General features: G+C 46.2%; 1 pseudogene; it reads left to right on the top strand.

Annotated features, from left to right (window-relative positions):
- Nucleotides 1-1,256: 1,256 nt before the first annotated feature.
- LOC127925721 (serine/threonine-protein kinase DCLK2-like) overlaps nt 1,257-25,099 on the top strand; it is a 59,964-nt pseudogene continuing 36,121 nt past the window's right edge.

The raw sequence follows: 25,099 nt of genomic DNA, 5'->3' as shown, positions 1-25,099 counted from the left end.
TTCTGGACCCTTATAGGTTAAGGTTGTAGAGCCCTGCACGGCCTGTGGTTCTGGACCCTTATAGGTTAAGGTTGTAGAGCCCTGTGGTTCTGAACCCTTATAGGTTAAGGTTGTAGAGCCCTGTGGTTCTGAACCCTTATAGGTTAAGGTTGTAGAGCCCTGCACGGGCCGTGGTGCTGAACCCTTATAGGTTATGGTTGTAGAGCCCTGCGCGCCCGTGGTTCTGGACCCTTATAGGTTAAGGTTGTAGAGCCCTGCGCGCCCGTGGTTCTGACCCTTATAGGTTAAGGTTGTAGAGCCCTGTGGTTCTGGACCCTTATAGGTTAAGGTTGTAGAGCCCTGCACGGCCTGTGGTTCTGGACCCTTATAGGTTAAGGTTGTAGAGCCCTGCACGGCCTGTGGTTCTGGACCCTTATAGGTTAAGGTTGTAGAGCCCTGCGCGGCCTGTGGTTCTGAACCCTTATAGGTTAAGGTTGTAGAGCCCTGCACGGCCTGTGGTTCTGAACCCTTATAGGTTAAGGTTGTAGAGCCCTGCGTGGCCCGTGGTTCTGAACCCTTATAGGTTAAGGTTGTAGAGCCCTGTGGTTCTGGACCCTTATAGGTTAAGGTTGTAGAGCCGTGCACGGCCCGTGGTTCTGAACCCTTATAGGTTAAGGTTGTAGAGCTCTGCGCGGCCCGTGGTTCTGGACCCTTATAGGTTAAGGTTGTAGAGCCCTGCACGGCCCGTGGTTCTGGACCCTTATAGGTTAAGGTTGTAGAGCCCTGCACGGCCTGTGGTTCTGGACCCTTATAGGTTAAGGTTGTAGAGCCCTGCACGGCCCGTGGTGCTGAACCCTTATAGGTTAAGGTTGTAGAGCCCTGTGGTGCTGAACCCTCATAGGTTAAGGTTGTAGAGGCCTGCACGGCCCGTGGTGCTGAACCCTCGGTGCTGGGCGGACAGCTGGGGTCTTTGAGTGTGGGTGGGACCAGGGCCTTCTCCTAATAAATGCACTCTCTGACTGCTGTGCCACACCCAGTCAGTCAGAATACAACAGTCCAGTCATCACATACAGGTGTTAATAATTCATTACGTTAAGTGATTGCAGGAGGCTATTGTTATAGGTCTGGTTTGAACATGAGGAGAAGAATCCAATCAGAAGTAATTTCCTACCCGTTTTTAAAACGGTTACTATTAGCCTAACGTTGTCAAACATTCAATGGATGAAAAACGACGTGAAGTCTGTTATAATTATGCTTCCGATGAGGAAGTAGACCGTTTTTTAATCTAACTAACGGCGCTAGGACCCGGAAATAACCTGGCTCCTCCTTCTCCCCGGGAGCACGCGCTAGACGTTTGGGTCCTCTGCTCACCTGCTAGAGGAACTCGCTATCCCCTCATACTAGCACAGCACCGGGGAGAGAATAGGACTGGGTTGTGATAATCACGCAGGACGCTCTTTGTCTCTGTCTCGCTCTCTCCGCAGCTACGCTGTCTCGCGCCTGTCGCAACCCAACCGTTGGGCACCGATCGCGCGTGTGCAGAACGTAGAAATTGTCGCACGCCCGGAATGAAATTAAAACATCGATGGTTGGTTGGTGACGTTTCTGCTTCCTAAATTTGGACTATTCGGGATTCCTGGATTCCTGCTTTTTATTTTTTAGAACCCTCGTGAATCCCAGGAATATCGAACCAGACGTGGCAGAGCGAGCCCATAGCAACCGATTCCCACCGTGCAGCCACATCCGCTGTTAATCCACAGTCCAAGACAAATCAATGTCCTAGTATTCATCTATTCTAGTTAAACATATACTGTCTGACGGAGAACAATGTCCTGGGCTACAACGGTTGATTATACATTTAACCTACAATTTCTCCATTTATAGTCTACAAGGAAGTTGCCTGTCATGTGGACGTGGGATGCACTCTAGAGTAGTGTTAGGTTAGAAAATAGCCTACACCGTTTCTTCAGCATCACGCTACAATAGACCGGTCAGATGATGATGATGATGATGATGATGCTACAGTAAGATGCTGGTGTGACGTTGCTGGATCCCTTTTCTCTCTATACGCACCTCATCATCACCGCCCAGCCCAGCCCAGCGGCAGACAGACAGACAGACGGACAGACAGACCTTCGGAAGAGGGCTGGACCGCTATTGGCTACAGTAAAACCGCCAACCGAACATGCTCACGTAGCAGCAGCAGGAGCAGCATCAGGAACCGGTAATCGCTAGGCTACAGACCATGCCCGGTGTAACCTATTATAGGGGGATGTTGACTGATTGACTAGTTGTGATTATCGTGAATAGATACGACGGTTAGGCTGCTACCAGGATCCCTTTTCATTCTACCACATGCTGATGATGACAATGGAATAAAATATTCGGTAATCGGGGGAAAATAACTGGGAATCTGTGTGAATCCATAGTTAACGGTAACCGCGATGTCTCTCAACAAGACTATCGAGCTGGAACATTTCGATGAACGGGACAAGGCTCGCCGTAGCCGGTCCACTCGCTCCACTGGTGCTTCTACCGGCGGGGATCCGGTTCGAGAGGCAGCAGCCTGGTGCCAAGCCCCGCGCACAGCGCCAACTGCAGCTACTACCGCACGCGCACGCTGCAGACTCTCACCTCGAGAAACGTGCCAAGAAGGTCAGGTTCTACCGGAATGGGGACAGGTATTTCAAGGGACTCGTGTATGCGGTCTCTAACGACCGGTTCCGGTCATATGATGCGCTGCTGATGGAGCTGACCCGGTCCCTGGCCGACAACCTGCACCTGCCTCAGGGCGTGCGCGCCATCTATACGGTGGACGGGATCAAGAAGATCACTTCTATGGATGAACTGGCAGAGGGTAAGAGAGAGAGAGTGTGTGTGTGTGTGTGTGTGTGCGTGCGTGCGTCTCTTTGTTCCATTAACGGTAGCTCTAGCCGGTAAACGTTATGGAGCCAGCCAGAATGTAGAGTAGCGGTAAGTGCTGCTGTTTCCAGGTCAATGAGTGGGCAGGGTTTAGAGAGAGACTGGCAGTATAGGTCAGATGGACTGACATGCCCTGTCTGTGTCTCAGTGTTGAGGCCACTCTGGCTGCATAGACTATACAACCCTCCTCCTCCTCCTCCTCCTCCTCTTCATCTGAATAGACTACACAACCCTCCTCCTCCTCCTCCTCCTCTTCATCTGAATAGACTACACAACCCTCCTCCTCCTCCTCCTCCTCCTCTTCATCTGAATAGACTATACAACCCTCCTCCTCCTCCTCTTCATCTGAATAGACTATACAACCCTCCTCCTCCTCCTCTTCATCTGAATAGACTACACAACCCTCCTCCTCCTCTCTTCATCTGAATAGACTACACAACCCTCCTCCTCCTCTTCATCTGAATAGACTACACAACCCTCCTCCTCCTCTCTTCATCTGAATAGACTACACAACCCTCTTCATCTGAATAGACTACACAACCCTCCTCCTCCTCCTCCTCCTCTTCATCTGAATAGACTACACAACCCTCCTCCTCCTCCTCCTCCTCCTCCTCTTCATCTGAATAGACTACACAACCCTCCTCCTCCTCTCTTCATCTGAATAGACTACACAACCCTCCTCCTCCTCTTCATCTGAATAGACTACACAACCCTCTTCATCTGAATAGACTACACAACCCTCCTCCTCCTCCTCCTCTTCATCTGAATAGACTACACAACCCTCCTCCTCCTCCTCTTCATCTGAATAGACTACACAACCCTCCTCCTCCTCATCTGAATAGACTACACAACCCCCCTCCTCCTCCTCTTCATCTGAATAGACTACACAACCCTCCTCCTCCTCTTCATCTGAATAGACTACACAACCCTCCTCCTCCTCCTCTTCATCTGAATAGACTACACAACCCTCCTCCTCCTCCTCTTCATCTGAATAGACTACACAACCCTCTTCATCTGAATAGACTACACAACCCTCCTCCTCCTCCTCCTCCTCTTCATCTGAATAGACTACACAACCCTCCTCCTCCTCCTCCTCCTTCATCTGAATAGACTACACAACCCTCCTCCTCCTCCTCATCTGAATAGACTACACAACCCTCCTCCTCCTCTTCATCTGAATAGACTACACTGAATAGACCCAACCCTCCTCCTCCTCCTCTCTTCATCTGAATAGACTACACAACCCTCCTCCTCCTCTCTTCATCTGAATAGACTACACAACCCTCCTCCTCCTCATCTGAATAGACTACACAACCCTCCTCCTCCTCCTCTTCATCTGAATAGACTACACAACCCTCCTCCTCTTCATCTGAATAGACTACACAACCCTCCTCCTCCTCCTCCTCTTCATCTGAATAGACTACACAACCCTCCTCCTCCTCTTCATCTGAATAGACTACACAACCCTCCTCCTCATCTCAATAGACTATAGAACCCTCCTCCTCTTCATCTCAATAGACTATAGAACCCACATCCATCCTCCTCCTCCTCTCCTTCATCTCATTAGACTATAGAACCCTCCTCCTCTTCATCTCAATAGACTATAGAACCCTCCTCCTCCATCTCAATAGACTATAGAACCCTCCTCTTCCTCCTCCTCTCCTTCATCTCAATAGACTATACAACCCTCCTCTTCATCTGAATAGACTACACAACCCTCACTCCTCTTCATCTGAATAGACTACACAACCCTCCTCCTCTTCATCTGAATAGACTACACAACCCTCCTCCTCCTCCTCCTCCTCTTCATCTGAATAGACTACACAACCCTCCTCCTCCTCTTCATCTGAATAGACTACACAACCCTCCTCCTCATCTCAATAGACTATAGAACCCACATCCATCCTCCTCCTCCTCTCCTTCATCTCATTAGACTATAGAACCCTCCTCCTCTTCATCTCAATAGACTATAGAACCCTCCTCCTCCATCTCAATAGACTATAGATCCCTCCTCCTCCATCTCAATAGACTATAGAACCCTCCTCTTCCTCCTCCTCTCCTTCATCTCAATAGACTATAGAACCCTCCTCTTCCTCCTCCTCTCCTTCATCTCAATAGACTATAGAACCCTCCTCCTCCTCCTTCATCATCTCAATAGACTATAGAACCCTCCCCCTCCTCCTCCTTCATCTCAATAGACTATAGAACCCTCCTCCTCCTTCATCTCAATAGACTATAGAACCCTCCTCCTCCTTCATCTCAATAGACTATAGAACCCTCCTCCTCCTTCATCTCAATAGACTATAGAACCCTCCTCCTCCTTCATCTCAATAGACTATAGAACCCTCCTCCTCCTCATCTCCTTCATCTCAATCTCAATAGACTATAGAACCCTCCTCCTCCCCTCATCTCAATAGACTATAGAACCCTCCTCCTCCTCCTTCATCTCAATAGACTATAGAACCCTCCTCCTCCTTCATCTCAATAGACTATAGAACCCTCCTCCTCCTTCATCTCAATAGACTATAGAACCCTCCTCCTCCTTCATCTCCTAGACTATAGAACTCCTCCTCCTTCAATAGACTATAGAACCCTCCTCCTCCTCCTTCATCTCAATAGACTATAGAACCCTCCTCCTCCTCCTCATCTCAATCATCTCAATAGACTATAGAACCCTCCTCCTCCTCCTCCTTCATCTCAATAGACTATAGAACCCTCCTCCTCCTCCTCCTCCTCCTCCATCTCAATAGACTATAGAACCCTCTTCCTCCTCCTCTCCTTCATCTCAATATACTATAGAACCATCCTCCTCCTCCTCCTCTCCTTCATCTCAATAGACTATAGAACCATCCTCCTCCTCCTCTCCTTCATCTCAATAGACTATAGAACCATCCTCCTCCTCCTCTCCTTCATCTCAATAGTCTTATTTCGCTTCTCCCCCAAAAGTTCACCTGGTGATGAAGAGTGTAACTCAACCTGGTCAGTAACTTGCTCAGTAGAAACACCCAAAAGTTAATTTACTGGAATTAAAGGGGTGGGGTCTTTTTTTTTGTCCACAAAGCAATTATTCTAAAATGACCCAAAATAAGAAGAGAACATTATGCCTGATTAAACTAAGCGCAGGTCCCGTGGGAACAGTGACAGGTGAGAGGATTATGCAAAATGGCCCAACGTGCTTGACTAGCACTGTCATTACCTTATGCAAATAGGACTGTAACACACACACACACAAACCACACACACACACACTCCACACTGGCAGAATTGCATTCACTATCTATCCTCCAGGTATTTGAATAGCTACCAATGTCACCAAGTACCAAGGTCAAACAGTGTTATCAAAGAATACAGGAGAGGAGAGCGGGGAGAGCAGAGGTGAGGTGAGGAGAGAGGAGAGGGGGGTCGAGGGGAGGTAGAGGAGAGGAGGGGGGTAGAGGAGGGGAGAGTGGGGTAGAGGAGAGGAGAGGTGGGTAGAGGGAGGGGAGAGGGGGGTAGGAGGGGAGAGGGGGTAGAGGAGGGAGGAAAGGAGGGGGTAGAGGGGAGAGAATAAGAAAGAGAGAAAAGGAGATGGGGAGAGGGGAGGAGGTGGGTAGAGGAGGAGGAGAAGGGAGGAGATGGGGAGAGGGGAGGAGATGGGAGAAGGAGGAGATGGGGAGAGGGGAGGAGATGGGGAGAGGGGAGGAGATGGGGAGAAGGGAGGAGATGGGGAGAGGGGGGAGATGGGGAGGAGATGAGGGGAGAGATGAGGGGAGGAGATGGGGGGAGAGGAGATGGGGAGAGGGGAGGAGGTGGGTAGAGGAGGAGGGGAGAAGGGAGGAGATGGGGAGGGGGGGAGATGGGGAGAAGGGAGGAGATGGGGGAGAGGGGAGGAGATGGGGAGAGGGGAGGAGATGGGGAGAGGGGGAGGAGATGGGGAGAGGGGAGGAGATGGGGAGAGGGGGAGGAGATGGGGAGAAGGGAGGAGATGGGGAGGGGGAGATGGGGAGGAGATGAGGAGGAGATGAGGGAGGAGATGGGGGAGGAGATGGGGAGAGGGGAGGAGATGAGGAGAAGGGAGGAGATGGGGAGGAGATGAGATGGGGAGAGGGGAGGAGATGGGGAGAAGGGAGGAGATGGGGAGAGGGGAGAGATGGGGAGGAGATGGGGAGAAGGGAGGAGATGGGGATGGGGAGAAGGGAGGAGATGGGGAGAGGGAGGAGGTGGGTAGAGGAGGAGGGGAGAAGGGAGGAGATGGGGAGAGGGGAGGAGATGGGGAGAAGGAGGAGATGGGGAGAGGGGAGGAGATGGGGAGAGGGGAGGAGATGGGGAGAGGGGAGGAGATGGGGAGAGGAGGAGATGGGGAGAAGGGAGGAGATGGGGAGAGGGGGGAGATGGGGAGGAGATGAGGGAGGAGATGAGGGGAGGAGATGGGGGGAGGAGATGGGGAGAGGGAGATGAGGAGAAGGGGAGGAGATGGGGAGGAGATGAGATGGGGAGAGGGGAGGAGATGGGGAGAAGGGAGGAGATGGGGAGAGGGAGGAGATGGGGAGGAGATGGGGAGAAGGGAGGAGATGAGGAGATGGGGAGAAGGGAGGAGATGAGAAGGGGAGGAGATGAGAAGGGAGGAGATGAGAGAAGGGAGGAGATGAGAAGGGAGGAGATGAGAGAAGGGAGGAGATGAGGAGAAGGGAGGAGATGGGGAGGAGATGAGGAGATGAGGAGATGAGGAGAAGGGAGGAGATGGGGAGAAGGGAGGAGATGGGGAGGGAGATGAGGAGATGGGGAGGAGATGAGGAGAGGGGAGGAGATGGGGAGAAGGGAGGAGATGAGGAGATGGGAGGAGAGGGGAGGAGATGAGAGGAGAGGGGAGGAGATGGGGAGAGGGGAGGAGATGGGGAGAGGGGGAGGAGATGAGGAGATGGGGAGGAGATGGGGAGAAGGGAGGAGGCGGGAGGGGGAGGAGGCGAGGAGATGGGGAGGAGAGGGGAGAGATGAGGAGATGGGGAGAGGGGAGGAGATGAGGAGATGGGGAAGGGGGGAGGAGGCGAGAGAGGGGAGGAGATGAGAGAGGGGAGGAGAGATGGGGAGATGGGGAGGAGATGGGGAGAAGGGAGGAGGCGAGGTGTGCAGAAATTCCTTTTAAGGTAGCAACAGCGAGCACTCCAAGGAGATGCAGTCCTAAAACAGAGGTTGGTATGACACCAAGGCTGCATCAGAAATAGCACCCTATCAGTCTGTAGTGTACTATGGGCCCCCAGTCTGTAGTCTGTAGTGTACTATGGGCCCCCAGTCTGTAGTGCACTATGGGCCCCCAGTCTGTAGTGTACTATGGGCCCCCAGTCTGTAGTGCACTATGGGCCCCCAGTCTGTAGTGTACTATGGGCCCCCAGTCTGTAGTGCACTATGGGCCCCCAGTCTGTAGTGTACTATGGGCCCCCAGTCTGTAGTCTGTAGTGTACTATGGGCCCCCAGTCTGTAGTGTACTATGGGCCCCCAGTCTGTAGTGCACTATGGGCCCCCAGTCTGTAGTCTGTAGTGTACTATGGGCCCCCAGTCTGTAGTGTACTATGGGCCCCCAGTCTGTAGTGCACTATGGGCCCCCAGTCTGTAGTCTGTAGTGCACTATGGGCCCCCAGTCTGTAGTCTGTAGTGCACTATGGGCCCCCAGTCTGTAGTATGTAGTGTACTATGGGCCCCCAGTCTGTAGTGTACTATGGGCCCCCAGTCTGTAGTGTACTATGGGCCCCCAGTCTGTAGTGCACTATGGGCCCCCAGTATGTAGTGCACTACTGTTGACCAGAGACTATTGGCCCCCAGTCTGTAGTGCACTATGGGCCCCCAGTCTGTAGTGCACTATGGGCCCCCAGTCTGTAGTGCACTATGGGTCCCCAGTCTGTAGTGCACTATGGGCCCCCAGTATGTAGTGTACTATGGGCCCCCAGTCTGTAGTGTACTATGGGCCCCCAGTCTGTAGTGCACTATGGGCCCCCAGTCTGTAGTGTACTATGGGCCCCCAGTCTGTAGTGCACTATGGGCCCCCAGTCTGTAGTGTACTATGGGCCCCCAGTCTGTAGTGCACTATGGGCCCCCAGTCTGTAGTGTACTATGGACCCCCAGTCTGTAGTGCACTATGGGCCCCAGTATGTAGTGCACTATGGGCCCCCAGTCTGTAGTGTACTATGGCCCCCAGTCTGTAGTGTACTATGGGCCCCAGTCTGTAGTGCACTATGGGCCCCCAGTCTGTAGTGTACTATGGGCCCCCAGTCTGTAGTGTACTATGGGCCCCCAGTCTGTAGTGCACTATGGGCCCCCAGTCTGTAAGTGTACTATGGGCCCCCAGTCTGTAGTGTACTATGGGCCCCCAGTCTGTAGTGTACTATGGGCCCCCAGTCTGTAGTGCACTATGGGCCCCCAGTCTGTAGTGTACTATGGGCCCCCAGTATGTAGTGCACTATGGGCCCCCAGTCTGTAGTGCACTATGCACCCCCAGTCTGTAGTGTACTATGGGCCCCCAGTCTGTAGTGTACTATGGGCCCCCAGTCTGTAGTGCACTATGGGCCCCCAGTCTGTAGTGTACTATGGGCCCCCAGTCTGTAGTGCATTATGGGCCCCCAGTCTGTAGTGTACTATGGGCCCCCAGTCTGTAGTCTGTAGTGTACTATGGGCCCCCAGTCTGTAGTGCACTATGGGCCCCCAGTCTGTAGTGTACTATGGGCCCCCAGTCTGTAGTCTGTAGTGCACTATGGGCCCCCAGTCTGTAGTGCACTATGGGCCCCCAGTCTGTAGTGCACTATGGGCCCCCAGTCTGTAGTGCACTATGGGCCCCCAGTATGTAGTGTACTATGGGCCCCCAGTCTGTAGTGTACTATGGGCCCCCAGTCTGTAGTGTACTATGGACCCCCAGTCTGTAGTGTACTATGGGCCCCCAGTCTGTAGTGTACTATGGGCCCCAGTCTGTAGTGCACTATGGGCCCCCAGTCTGTAGTGCACTATGGGCCCCCAGTCTGTAGTGCACTATGGGCCCCCAGTATGTAGTGCACTATGGGCCCCCAGTATGTAGTGCACTATGGGCCCCCAGTATGTAGTGCACTATGGGCCCCCAGTCTGTAATGCACTATGGGCCCCCAGTATGTAGTGCACTATGGGCCCCCAGTCTGTAATGCACTATGGGCCCCCAGTATGTAATGCACTATGGGCCCCCAGTCTGTAGTGTACTATGGGCCCCCAGTCTGTAGTGTACTATGGGCCCCCAGTCTGTAGTGCACTATGGGCCCCCAGTATGTAGTGTACTATGGGCCCCCAGTCTGTAGTGCACTATGGGCCCCCAGTCTGTAGTGTACTATGGGCCCCCAGTCTGTAGTCTGTAGTGCACTATGGGCCCCCAGTCTGTAGTGCACTATGGGCCCCCAGTCTGTAGTGCACTATGGGCCCCCAGTCTGTAGTGCACTATGGGCCCCCAGTCTGTAGTGCACTATGGGCCCCCAGTCTGTAGTCTGTAGTGTACTATGGGCCCCCAGTCTGTAGTGCACTATGGGCCCACAGTCTGTAGTGCACTATGGGGCCCCCAGTCTGTAGTGCACTATGGGCCCCCAGTCTGTAGTGCACTATGGGCCCCCAGTCTGTAGTGCACTATGGGCCCCCAGTCTGTAGTGTACTATGGGCCCCCAGTCTGTAGTGTACTATGGGCCCCCAGTCTGTAGTGTACTATGGGCCCCCAGTCTGTAGTGTACTATGGGCCCCCAGTCTGTAGTGCACTATGGGCCCCCAGTCTGTAGTGCACTATGGGCCCCCAGTCTGTAGTGCACTACTGTTGACCAGAGACTTATGGGCCCCCAGTCTGTAGTGCACTATGGGCCCCCAGTCTGTAGTGCACTATGGGGCCCCCAGTCTGTAGTGCACTATGGGCCCCCAGTATGTAGTGCACTACTGTTGACCAGAGACTATTGGCCCCCAGTCTGTAGTGCACTATGGGCCCCTAGTCTGTAGTGCACTATGGGCCCCCAGTATGTAGTGCACTATGGGCCCCCAGTCTGTAGTGCACTATGGGGCCCCCAGTCTGTAGTGTACTATGGGCCCCCAGTCTGTAGTGTACTATGGGCCCCCAGTCTGTAGTGTACTATGGGCCCCCAGTCTGTAGTGCACTATGGGCCCCCAGTCTGTAGTGCACTATGGGCCCCCAGTCTGTAGTGTACTATGGGCCCCCAGTCTGTAGTGCACTATGGGCCCCCAGTATGTAGTGCACTATGGGCCCCCAGTCTGTAGTGCACTATGGGCCCCCAGTCTGTAGTGTACTATGGGCCCCCAGTCTGTAGTGCACTATGGGCCCCCAGTCTGTAGTGTACTATTGGCCCCCAGTCTGTAGTGTACTATGGGCCCCCAGTCTGTAGTGCACTATGGGCCCCCAGTCTGTAGTGCACTATGGGCCCCCAGTATGTAGTGCACTATGGGCCCCCAGTCTGTAGTGCACTATGGGCCCCCAGTCTGTAGTGCACTATGGGCCCCCAGTCTGTAGTGCACTATGGGCCCCCAGTCTGTAGTGCACTATGGGCCCCCAGTCTGTAGTGCACTATGGGCCCCCAGTCTGTAGTGCACTATGGGCCCCCAGTCTGTAGTGCACTATGGGCCCCAGTCTGTAGTGTACTATGGGCCCCCAGTCTGTAGTGCACTATGGGCCCCCAGTCTGTAGTGCACTATGGGCCCCCAGTCTGTAGTGCACTATGGGCCCCCAGTCTGTAGTGCACTATGGGCCCCAGTCTCTAGTGCACTATGGGCCCCCAGTCTGTAGTGCACTATGGGCCCCCAGTCTGTAGTGCACTATGGGCCCCCAGTCTGTAGTGTACTATGGGCCCCCAGTCTGTAGTGCACTATGGGCCCCCAGTCTGTAGTGCACTATGGGCCCCCAGTCTGTTGTGTACTATGGGCCCCCAGTCTGTAGTGCACTGTGGGCCCCCAGTCTGTAGTGCACTATGGGCCCCCAGTCTGTAGTGCACTATGGGCCCCCAGTCTGTAGTGCTCTATGGGCCCCCAGTCTGTAGTGCACTATGGGCCCCCAGTCTGTAGTGTACTATGGGCCCCCAGTCTGTAGTGCACTATGGGCCCCCAGTCTGTAGTACTATGGGCCCCCAGTCTGTAGTGCACTATGGGCCCCCAGTCTGTAGTGCACTATGGGCCCCCAGTCTGTAGTGTACTATGGGCCCCCAGTCTGTAGTGTACTATGGGCCCCCAGTCTGTAGTGTACTATGGGCCCCCAGTCTGTAGTGTACTATGGGCCCCCAGTCTGTAGTGCACTATGGGCCCCCAGTCTGTAGTGCACTTTGGGCCCCAGTCTGTAGTGCACTATGGGCCCCCAGTCTGTAGTGTACTATGGGCCCCCAGTCTGTAGTGCACTATGGGCCCCCAGTCTGTAGTGCACTTTGGGCCCCCAGTCTGTAGTGCACTATGGGCCCCCAGTCTGTAGTGCACTATGGGCCCCCAGTAGTAGTGCACTATGGGCCCCCAGTATGTAGTGCACTATGGGCCCCCAGTATGTAGTGCACTATGGGCCCCCAGTCTGTAGTGCACTATGGGCCCCCAGTATGTAGTGCACTATGGGCCCCCCAGTCTGTAGTGCACTATGGGCCCCCAGTCTGTAGTGTACTATGGGCCCAGTCTGTAGTGTACTATGGGCCCCCAGTCTGTAGTGCACTATGGGCCCCCAGTCTGTAGTGCACTATGGGCCCCCAGTCTGTAGTGTACTATGGGCCCCCAGTATGTAGTGCACTATGGGCCCCCAGTCTGTAGTGTACTATGGGCCCCCAGTATGTAGTGCACTGTGGGCCCCCAGTCTGTAGTGTACCATGGGCCCCCAGTATGTAGTGCACTATGGGCCCCAGTGTAGTGCACTATGGGCCCCCAGTCTGTAGTGCACTATGGGCCCCCAGTCTGTAGTGCACTATGGGCCCCCAGTCTGTAGTGCACTATGGGCCCCCAGTCTGTAGTGCACTATGGGCCCCCAGTCTGTAGTGCACTATGGGCCCCCAGTCTGTAGTGCACTATGGGCCCCCAGTCTGTAGTGCACTATGGGCCCCCAGTCTGTAGTGTGTACTATGGGCCCCCAGTCTGTAGTGTACTATGGGCCCCCAGTCTGTAGTGCACTATGGGCCCCAGTCTGTAGTGTACTATGGGCCCCCAGTCTGTAGTGCACTATGGGCCCCCAGTCTGTAGTGCACTATGGGCCCCCAGTCTGTAGTGCACTATGGGCCCCCAGTCTGTAGTGCACTATGGGCCCCCAGTCTGTAGTGCACTATGTAGGGAATAGGATGCCCCCACTACAGCCTCTTCTGCTCTGTTCACTCTGCTCCTGAGGAGGGAGATCGCTCTGACACACACACACACACACACACACACACACACACACACACACACACACACACACACACACACACACACACACACACACACACACACAGTCTGCGGTGTGACCTCTGAGTTTAATACTGCCTCGTCATATCATATGAAAGACATCTAGTCATGTTCTGAAGAGATGGAGGTTGTAATGGTTCCCAGAGTATTGAACTGGGGCCCAGTGTCTCTCCTCCAGGTGACTGTGTGTGTGTGTGTGTGTGTGTGTGTGTGTGTGTGTGTGTGTGTGTGATTCTTCAATGTGTGTGTGTGTGTGTGTGTGTGTGTGTGTGATGTATTCATAATGTCTCTCTCCCAGGTGACTGTTACGTGTGTGCGTCCAACGAGCCCTATCGTAAACTGGACTACACCAAGATCAACAACCCAAACTGGAAGCCCGGTGTTACCGCTGGCACCTCTAGCGGTTCCCCTACTGCCCCTGGGACGCGGTCTGGGTCTGGCCCGGGTCCGGCCGGGCGGTCAACAGCTGGTCAGAGAGTAATGACTTTATAAAACCTAAGCTGGTCACGGTGATTCGTAGTGGTGAAGCCCAGGAAAGCAGTCAGGATTTTATTGAACAAGAAGACGGGCGCATTCCTTCGGCCAGGTTCTGGAGGGATATCACGAAGCCATCAAACTGGACTCTGGTGCCGTCAGAGGCTTTATACACTGAACGGGAAACAGGTAGGATGAGAAACAGGTAGGACAGGAAACAGGTAGGATGAGAAACAGGTAGGATGAGAAGCAGGTAGGATGGGGAAACAGGTAGGATTAGAAACAGGTAGGATGGGAAACGGGTAGGATGAGAAACAGGTAGGGCCCCGGGAAACAGGCAGGATGGGGAAACAGGTAGGATGGGAAACAGGTAGGACGGAAAGGGAGTGTGTGTGTTTTTAACATTTTTTATTTAACTAGACAAGTCGAGTTAAGAACAAATTCTTATTTTCAATGACGCCTAGGAACAGTGGGGTTAATTGCCTTGTTCAGGGGCAGAGCAGCCGATTTTACCTTGTGTGTTCAGTGTGTGTGTTCAGTGTGACAAAAGCTGTGGAGATATATGTATATGAAAAGGAGAGACAGAGAGATGTATTTATCTGTGTCAATAAGCATTAGAGAGAGATTAGTTAGACAGAGAGAGATGTATTTATCTGTGTCAATAAGCATTAGAGAGAGAGAGATGTATTTATCTGTGTCAATAAGCATTAGAGAGAGACAGAGAGATGTATTTATCTGTGTCAATAAGCATTAGAGAGACAGAGAGATGTATTTATCTGTGTCAATAAGCATTAGAGAGAGAGAGAGATGTATTTATCTGTGTCAATAAGCATTAGAGAGAGAGAGATGTATTTATCTGTGTCAATAAGCATTAGAGAGACAGAGAGATGTATTTATCTGTGTCAATAAGCATTAGAGAGAGAGAGATGTATTTATCTGTGTCAATAAGCATTAGAGAGACAGAGAGATGTATTTATCTGTGTCAATAAGCATTAGAGAGAGAGAGATGTATTTATCTGTGTCAATAAGCATTAGAGAGAGACAGAGAGATGTATTTATCTGTGTCAATAAGCATTAGAGAGAGAGACAGATGTATTTATCTGTGTCAGCAATTAGAGACAGAGATGTATTTATCTGTGTCAATAAGCATTAGAGAGAGACAGAGAGATGTATTTATCTGTGTCAATAAGCATTAGAGAGAGAGAGATGTATTTATCTGTGTCAATAAGCATTAGAGCAGAGATGTATTTATCTGTGTCACATTAGAGAGATGTATTTATCTGTGTCAATAAGCATTAGAGAGACAGAGAGATGTATTTATCTGCGTCAATAAGCATTAGAGAGAGACAGAGAGATGTATTTATCTGTGTCAATAAGCATTAGAGAGACAGAGAGATGTATTTATCTGCGTCAATAAGCATTAGAGAGACAGAGAGATGTATTTATCTGTGTCAATAAGCATTAGAGAGACAGAGAGATGTATTTATCTGTGTCAATAAGCATTAGAGAGAGAGATGTATTTATCTGTGTCAATAAGCATTAGAGAGACAGAGATGTATTTATCTGTATCAATAAGCATTAGAGAGAGACAGAGATGTATTTATCTGTGTCAATAAGCATTAGAGAGACAGAGAGATGTATTTATCTGTGTCAATAAGCATTAGAGAGAGAGAGATGTATTTATCTGTGTCAATAAGCATTAGAGAGAGACAGAGATGTATTTATCTGTGTCAATAAGCATTAGAGAGACAGAGAGATGTATTTATCTGTGTCAATAAGCATTAGAGAGAGAGATGTATTTATCTGTGTCAATAAGCATTAGAGAGAGAGATGTATTTGTCTGTGTCAATAAGCATTAGAGAGAGAGAGATGTATTTATCTGTGTCAATAAGCATTAGAGAGAGAGATGTATTTATCTGTGTCAATAAGCATTAGAATAAGAGAGAGACAGAGATGTATTTATCTGTGTCAATAAGCATTAGAGAGACAGAGATGTATTTATCTGTGTCAATAAGCATTAGAGAGACAGAGAGATGTATTTATCTGTGTCAATAAGCATTAGAGAGAGACAGAGATGTATTTATCTGTACAATAAGCATTAGAGAGAGACAGAGATGTATTTATCTGTGTCAATAAGCATTAGAGAGAGAGATGTATTTATCAGAGATGTATTTATCTGTGTCAATAAGCATTAGAGAGAGACAGAGAGATGTATTTATCTGTGTCAATAAGCATTAGAGAGAGACAGAGAGATGTATTTATCTGTGTCAATAAGCATTAGAGACAGAGAGATGTATTTATCTGTGTCAATAAGCATTAGAGAGAGACAGAGATGTATTTATCTGTGTCAATAAGCATTAGAGAGAGACAGAGATGTATTTATCTGTGTCAATAAGCATTAGAGAGAGAGACAGAGAGATGTATTTATCTGTGTCAATAAGCATTAGAGAGAGACAGAGATGTATTTATCTGTGTCAATAAGCATTAGAGAGAGACAGAGAGATGTATTTATCTGTGTCAATAAGCATTAGAGAGACAGAGATGTATTTATCTTAGTGTCAATAAGCATTAGAGAGACAGAGAGATGTATTTATCTGTGTCAATAAGCATTAGAGAGAGACAGAGATGTATTTATCTGTGTCAATAAGCATTAGAGAGACAGAGAGATGTATTTATCTGTGTCAATAAGCATTAGAGAGACAGACAGAGATGTATTTATCTGTGTCAATAAGCATTAGAGAGACAGAGATGTATTTATCTGTGTCAATAAGCATTAGAGAGAGACAGAGAGATGTATTTATCTGTGTCAATAAGCATTAGAGAGACAGAGAGATGTATTTATCTGTGTCAATAAGCATTAGAGAGACAGAGATGTATTTATCTGTGTCAATAAGCATTAGAGAGAGACAGAGAGATGTATTTATCTGCGTCAATAAGCATTAGAGAGACAGAGATGTATTTATCTGTGTCAATAAGCATTAGAGGGCAGAGAGATGTATTTATCTGTGTCAATAAGCATTAGAGAGACAGAGATGTATTTATCTGTGTCAATAAGCATTAGAGAGAGACAGAGAGATGTATTTATCTGTGTCAATAAGCATTAGAGAGACAGAGAGATGTATTTATCTGTGTCAATAAGCATTAGAGATGTATTTATCTGTGTCAATAAGCATTAGAGAGAGACAGAGAGATGTATTTATCTGTGTCAATAAGCATTAGAGAGAGACAGAGATGTATTTATCTGTGTCAATAAGCATTAGAGAGAGACAGAGATGTATTTATCTGTGTCAATAAGCATTAGAGAGAGAGATGTATTTATCTGTGTCAATAAGCATTAGAGAGACAGAGATGTATTTATCTGTGTCAATAAGCATTAGAGGGAGAGAGAGATGTATTTATCTGTGTCAATAAGCATTAGAGAGAGAGATTAGAGATGTATTTGTCTGTGTCAATAAGCATTAGAGAGACAGAGAGATGTATTTATCTGTGTCAATAAGCATTAGAGAGACAGAGATGTATTTATCTGCGTCAATAAGCATTAGAGAGAGACAGAGAGATGTATTTATCTGTGTCAATAAGCATTAGAGAGAGACAGAGAGATGTATTTATCTGTGTCAATAAGCATTAGAGAGAGACAGAGATGTTTTTATCTGTGTCAATAAGCATTAGAGAGAGACAGAGAGATGTATTTATCTGTGTCAATAAGCATTAGAGAGAGAGAGAGATGTATTTATCTGTGTCAATAAGCATTAGAGAGAGAGAGATGTATTTATCTGTGTCAATAAGCATTAGAGAGAGACAGAGAGATGTATTTATCTGTGTCAATAAGCATTAGAGAGAGACAGAGAGATGTATTTATCTGTGTCAATAAGCATTAGAGAGAGACAGAGAGATGTATTTATCTGCGTCAATAAGCATTAGAGAGAGAGATGTATTTATCTGTGTCAATAAGCATTAGATGTATTTATCTGTGTCAATAAGCATTAGAGAGAGACAGAGAGATGTATTTATCTGTGTCAATAAGCATTAGAGAGAGACAGAGAGATGTATTTATCTGTGTCAATAAGCATTAGAGAGAGAGAGAGATGTATTTATCTGTGTCAATAAGCATTAGAGAGACAGAGAGATGTATTTATCTGTGTCAATAAGCATTAGAGAGAGAGATGTATTTATCTGCGTCAGAGAGATGTATTTATCTGTGTCAATAAGCATTAGAGAGACAGAGAGATGTATTTATCTGTGTCAATAAGCATTAGAGAGAGAGAGAGATGTATTTATCTGTGTCAATAAGCATTAGAGAGACAGAGAGATGTATTTATCTGTGTCAATAAGCATTAGAGAGACAGAGAGATGTATTTATCTGTGTCAATAAGCATTAGAGAGAGAGAGAGATGTATTTATCTGTGTCAATAAGCATTAGAGAGAGACAGAGAGATGTATTTATCTGTGTCAATAAGCATTAGAGAGAGACAGAGAGATGTATTTATCTGTGTCAATAAGCATTAGAGATAGAGAGATGTATTTATCTGTGTCAATAAGCATTAGAGAGAGACAGAGAGATGTATTTATCTGTGTCAATAAGCATTAGAGGGAGACAGAGATGTTTTTATCTGTGTCAATAAGCATTAGAGAGACAGAGAGATGTATTTATCTGTGTCAATAAGCATTAGAGAGAGACAGAGAGATGTATTTATCTGTGTCAATAAGCATTAGAGAGAGAGAGATGTATTTATCTGTGTCAATAAGCATTAGAGAGACAGAGATGTATTTATCTGTGTCAATAAGCATTAGAGAGACAGAGATGTATTTATCTGTGTCAATAAGCATTAGAGAGAGACAGAGAGATGTATTTATCTGTGTCAATAAGCATTAGAGAGACAGAGAGATGTATTTATCTGTGTCAATAAGCATTAGAGAGAGACAGAGAGATGTATTTATCTGTGTCAATAAGCATTAGAGAGAGAGATGTATTTATCTGTGTCAATAAGCATTAGAGAGATGATTTATCTGTGTCAGCAGATGTATTTATCTGTGTCAATAAGCATTATCTGAGAGAGACAGAGAGATGTATTTATCTGTGTCAATAAGCATTAGAGAGAGAGAGAGATGTATTTATCTGTGTCAATAAGCATTAGAGAGAGAGAGATGTTTTTATCTGTGTCAATAAGCATTAGAGAGAGAGACAGAGAGATGTATTTATCTGTGTCAATAAGCATTAGAGAGAGATGTATTTATCAGAGAGATGTATTTATCTGTGTCAATAAGCATTAGAGATAGAGAGATGTATTTATCTGTGTCAATAAGCATTAGAGAGAGACAGAGAGATGTATTTATCTGTGTCAATAAGCATTAGAGGGAGAGAGATGTATTTATCTGTGTCAATAAGCATTAGAGAGAGACAGAGAGATGTATTTGTCTGTGTCAATAAGCATTAGAGAGACAGAGAGATGTATTTATCTGTGTCAATAAGCATTAGAGAGAGACAGAGAGATGTATTTATCTGTGTCAATAAGCATTAGAGAGAGACAGAGAGATGTATTTATCTGTGTCAATAAGCATTAGAGAGAGACAGAGAGATGTATTTATCTGTGTCAATAAGCATTAGAGAGAGACAGAGAGATGTATTTATCTGTGTCAATAAGCATTAGAGAGAGACAGAGAGATGTATTTATCTGTGTCAATAAGCATTAGAGAGACAGAGAGATGTATTTATCTGTGTCAATAAGCATTAGAGAGAGAGAGATTTGTCTGTGTCAATAAGCATTAGTATTTATCTGTGTCAATAAGCATTAGAGAGAGACAGAGAGATGTATTTATCTGTGTCAATAAGCATTAGAGAGAGACAGAGAGATGTATTTATCTGTGTCAATAAGCATTAGAGAGAGAGAGAGATGTATTTATCTGTGTCAATAAGCATTAGAGAGACAGAGAGATGTATTTATCTGTGTCAATAAGCATTAGAGAGAGACAGAGAGATGTATTTATCTGTGTCAATAAGCATTAGAGAGAGAGAGAGATGTATTTATCTGTGTCAATAAGCATTAGAGAGAGACAGAGAGATGTATTTATCTGTGTCAATAAGCATTAGAGAGAGAGACAGAGAGATGTATTTATCTGTGTCAATAAGCATTAGAGAGAGACAGAGAGATGTATTTATCTGTGTCAATAAGCATTAGAGAGAGACAGAGAGATGTATTTATCTGTGTCAATAAGCATTAGAGAGAGAGAGAGATGTATTTATCTGTGTCAATAAGCATTAGAGAGAGAGATGTATTTATCTGTGTCAATAAGCATTAGAGAGAGATGTATTTATCTGTGTCAATAAGCATTAGAGAGACAGAGATGTATTTATCTGTGTCAATAAGCATTAGAGAGAGACAGAGAGATGTATTTATCTGTGTCAATAAGCATTAGAGAGAGAGAGATGTATTTATCTGTGTCAATAAGCATTAGAGAGAGAGAGAGAGATGTATTTATCTGTGTCAATAAGCATTAGAGAGAGAGAGAGATGTATTTATCTGTGTCAATAAGCATTAGAGAGAGACAGAGATGTATTTATCTGTGTCAATAAGCATTAGAGAGAGACAGAGATGTATTTATCTGTGTCAATAAGCATTAGAGAGAGAGACAGAGAGATGTATTTATCTGTGTCAATAAGCATTAGAGAGACAGAGAGATGTATTTATCTGTGTCAATAAGCATTAGAGAGAGACAGAGAGATGTATTTATCTGCGTCAATAAGCATTAGAGAGACAGAGAGATGTATTTATCTGTGTCAATAAGCATTAGAGAGAGAGAGAGATGTATTTATCTGTGTCAATAAGAGAGAGAGTATTTATCTGTGTCAATAAGCATTAGAGAGAGAGAGAGATGTATTTATCTGTGTCAATAAGCATTAGAGAGAGACAGAGAGATGTATTTATCTGTGTCAATAAGCATTAGAGAGAGAGAGATGTATTTATCAGATTAGAGATGTATTTATCTGTGTCAATAAGCATTAGAGAGACAGAGAGATGTATTTATCTGTGTCAATAAGCATTAGAGAGAGAGAGAGAGAGATGTATTTATCTGTGTCAATAAGCATTAGAGAGACAGAGAGATGTATTTATCTGTGTCAATAAGCATTAGAGAGAGAGAGATGTATTTATCTGTGTCAATAAGCATTAGAGAGAGACAGAGAGATGTATTTATCTGTGTCAATAAGCATTAGAGAGACAGAGAGATGTATTTATCTGTGTCAATAAGCATTAGAGAGAGAGAGAGATGTATTTATCTGTGTCAATAAGCATTAGAGAGAGAGAGAGATGTATTTATCTGTGTCAATAAGCATTAGAGAGAGAGAGAGATGTATTTATCTGTGTCAATAAGCATTAGAGAGAGACAGAGAGATGTATTTATCTGTGTCAATAAGCATTAGAGAGAGAGAGATGTATTTATCTGTGTCAATAAGCATTAGAGAGAGAGAGATGTATTTATCTGTGTCAATAAGCATTAGAGAGAGAGAGATGTATTTATCTGTGTCAATAAGCATTAGAGAGAGACAGAGAGATGTATTTATCTGTGTCAATAAGCATTAGAGAGAGAGACAGAGAGATGTATTTATCTGTGTCAATAAGCATTAGAGAGAGAGACAGAGAGATGTATTTATCTGTGTCAATAAGCATTAGAGAGAGACAGAGATGTATTTATCTGTGTCAATAAGCATTAGAGAGACAGAGAGATGTATTTATCTGTATCAATAAGCATTAGAGAGAGACAGAGATGTATTTATCTGTGTCAATAAGCATTAGAGAGACAGAGAGATGTATTTATCTGTGTCAATAAGCATTAGAGAGAGATGTATTTATCTGTGTCAATAAGCATTAGAGAGAGACAGAGAGATGTATTTATCTGTGTCAATAAGCATTAGAGAGAGAGAGAGATGTATTTATCTGTGTCAATAAGCATTAGAGAGAGAGATGTATTTATCTGTGTCAATAAGCATTAGAGAGAGAGATGTATTTGTCTGTGTCAATAAGCATTAGAGAGAGAGAGATGTATTTATCTGTGTCAATAAGCATTAGAGAGAGAGATGTATTTATCTGTGTCAATAAGCATTAGAGAGAGAGATGTATTTGTCTGTGTCAATAAGCATTAGAGAGAGACAGAGAGATATATTTGTCTGTGTCAATAAGCATTAGAGAGACAGAGAGATGTATTTGTCTGTGTCAATAAGCATTAGAGAGAGAGAGAGATGTATTTATCTGTGTCAATAAGCATTAGAGAGAGACAGAGAGATGTATTTATCTGTGTCAATAAGCATTAGAGAGAGAGAGAGATGTATTTATCTGTGTCAATAAGCATTAGAGAGAGAGAGAGATGTATTTATCTGTGTCAATAAGCATTAGAGAGAGAGATGTATTTATCTGTGTCAATAAGCATTAGAGAGAGAGATGTATTTATCTGTGTCAATAAGCATTAGAGAGAGAGATGTATTTGTCTGTGTCAATAAGCATTAGAGAGAGACAGAGAGATATATTTGTCTGTGTCAATAAGCATTAGAGAGACAGAGAGATATATTTGTCTGTGTCAATAAGCATTAGAGAGAGAGAGAGATATATGTATCTGTGTCAATAAGCATTAGAGAGACAGAGATGTATTTATCTGTGTCAATAAGCATTAGAGAGAGAGATTTTGAGAGAGACAGAGATGTTTTATCTGTGTCAATAAGCATTAGAGAGACAGAGAGATGTATTTATCTGTGTCAATAAGCATTAGAGAGACAGAGATGTATTTATCTGTGTCAATAAGCATTAGAGAGAGAGAGAGATGTATTTATCTGTGTCAATAAGCATTAGAGAGACAGAGAGATGTATTTATCTGTGTCAATAAGCATTAGAGAGACAGAGATGTATTTATCTGTGTCAATAAGCATTAGAGAGAGAGAGATGTATTTATCTGTGTCAATAAGCATTAGAGAGAGAGAGATGTATTTATCTGTGTCAATAAGCATTAGAGAGAGACAGAGAGATGTATTTATCTGTGTCAATAAGCATTAGAGAGAGACAGAGAGATGCTCCGTCTGTCTGTGTTCTGTATGTTCTAGAATGGGGACTAATGGAAGAATGCTGCTATTCTAGAACATCTCATCTCTGTGACAACGCGTTAGAATCAGAACCTTCATCACCCCTTAACTTTACTACTATTCAAGTTGTTATTCTAGAACATCTCATCTCTGTGACAACGCGTTAGAATCAGAACCTTCATCACCCCTTAAATTTACTACTATTCAAGTTGTTAGAACCAAAGTGATTTTCTAACGGTTCCGTTTTGATCGGAACCATTATTTTTGTTGTTGTTCCGACCAGCATAAATAAAGTTCTGAACCGGTTCAACCCAAAGAGTTCCTTGTTAGAACTCTGAACTTATTTTTATTTATAAAAAAAAAAAAAAAAACATTTTGCTCAATGTTAAATGACTTCACCAATGGCTAGAGGAGCTTGCTGTGGAACGGGTAAACTACACTGTATAGACAAAAGTTTGTGGACACCCCTTCAAATGAGTAGATTCGTCTATTTCAGCCACACCCGTTGCTGACAGGTGTATAAAATCAAGCACGCATCCATGCAATCTCCATAGACAAACATTGTCAGTAGAATGGCCTTACTGAAGAGCTCAATGACTTTCAATGTGGCACCATCGTAGGAAGCCACCTTTCCAACAAGTCAGTTCGTCAAATTTCTGCCCTGCTAGAGCTGCTCAGGTCAACTAGCATTAGAGTGGTGTTATTGTGAAGTGGGAAACGCCTAGGAGCAACAACGGCTCAACCGCAAAGTGGTAGGCCACACAAGCCGTAAAAATCGCATGACAATCGTCTGTCCTCGGTTGCAACACTCGCTGCCGAGTTCCAAACTGCCTCTGGAACCAGTGAAGGAAATCTTAACGCCTCAGTGTACAATGACATTCTAGAAGATTCTGTGCTTACAACTTTGTGACAACAGTTTGGGAAAAAGGTCCTTTCCTGTTTCGGTATGACAATGCCCCCGTGCACAAAGTGGGGTCCATACAGTAATGGTTTGTTGAGATCGGTGTGGAAGAACTTTTGCTCAAGGACTGTCCTGCACAGAGCCCTGACCTCAGCCCCATCGAACACCTTTGGTATGAATTGGAACGCCGACAGGTACGAGCCAGGCCTAATCGCCCAACATCAGTGACCGACCTCACTAATGCTCTTGTGGCTGTAAGGAAGCAAGTCCCTGCAGCAATAGTTCAAGTCCCTGCAGAAGAGTGGAGGCATAGCAGCAATGTTCCAACATCTAGTGGAAAGCCTTCCCTGAAGAGTGGAGGCTGTTATAGCAGCAATGTTCCAACATCTAGTGGAAAGCCTTCCCTGAAGAGTGGAGGCTGTTATAGCAGCAATGTTCCAACATCTAGTGGAAAGCCTTCCCAGAAGAGTGGAGGCTGTTATAGCAGCAATGTTCCAACATCTAGTGAAAAGCCTTCCAGAAGAGTGGAGGCTGTTATAGCAGCAATGTTCCTGCATCTAGTGGAAAGCCTTCCCCTGAAGAAGGAGGCTGGCAGCAATGCTCTAGTGGAAAGCCTTCCCAGAAGAGTGGAGCAGCAATGTTCCAACATCTAGTGGAAAGCCTTCCCAGAAGAGTGGGAGGCTGTTATAGCAGCAATGTTCCAACATCTAGTGGAAAGCCTTCCCAGAAGAGTGGAGGCTGTTATAGCAGCAATGTTCCAACATCTAGTGGAAAGCCTTCCCAGAAGAGTGGAGGCTGTTATAGCAGCAATGTTCCAACATCTAGTGGAAAGCCTTCCCAGAAGAGTGGAGGCTGTTACAGCAGCAATGTTCCAACATCTAGTGGAAAGCCTTCCCAGAAGAGTGGAGGCTGTTATAGCAGCAAAGAGGGGACCAACTCCATATTAATGTCCATGATTTTGGAACGAGATGTTGGACGAGCCGGTATCCATACACATTGGACAGACAAGTGTAGGGTGTGACATGCAGGTGAGGAGAGACCTGGGCCTGAAACACATCTTGTTGTGAATCTGAATTAGACCAACAGAATAATACCTACGAAGGAACTTTGAATGTCTTTGAACTTCAGGAGAGAGTTGTCTTATTAACTAACGTTGACCATCACTCGGTTCCATTTCACATAATGGCGTCTAGAGTTTTCCATGTCTAGACCAGAGATAGCTAACAAGTTTGTGTGTGCAGAACGCCACGTGAATTAAAATAAATAAATAAAACACGTCTCACCTTTTTGTCGTTAATAAATCCAATGTGAAACGTGGTAACCGTCGTATCCTTAACTAGCATTGAGGGAAAAAAAGATCACCCGTTCTTCTCTAATAG

Source organism: Oncorhynchus keta, unplaced genomic scaffold, assembly GCF_023373465.1.
Source record: "Oncorhynchus keta strain PuntledgeMale-10-30-2019 unplaced genomic scaffold, Oket_V2 Un_contig_6160_pilon_pilon, whole genome shotgun sequence".
NCBI classification, from domain to species: Eukaryota; Metazoa; Chordata; class Actinopteri; order Salmoniformes; family Salmonidae; genus Oncorhynchus; species Oncorhynchus keta.
This window is presented reverse-complemented; position numbering and strand designations above follow the sequence as displayed.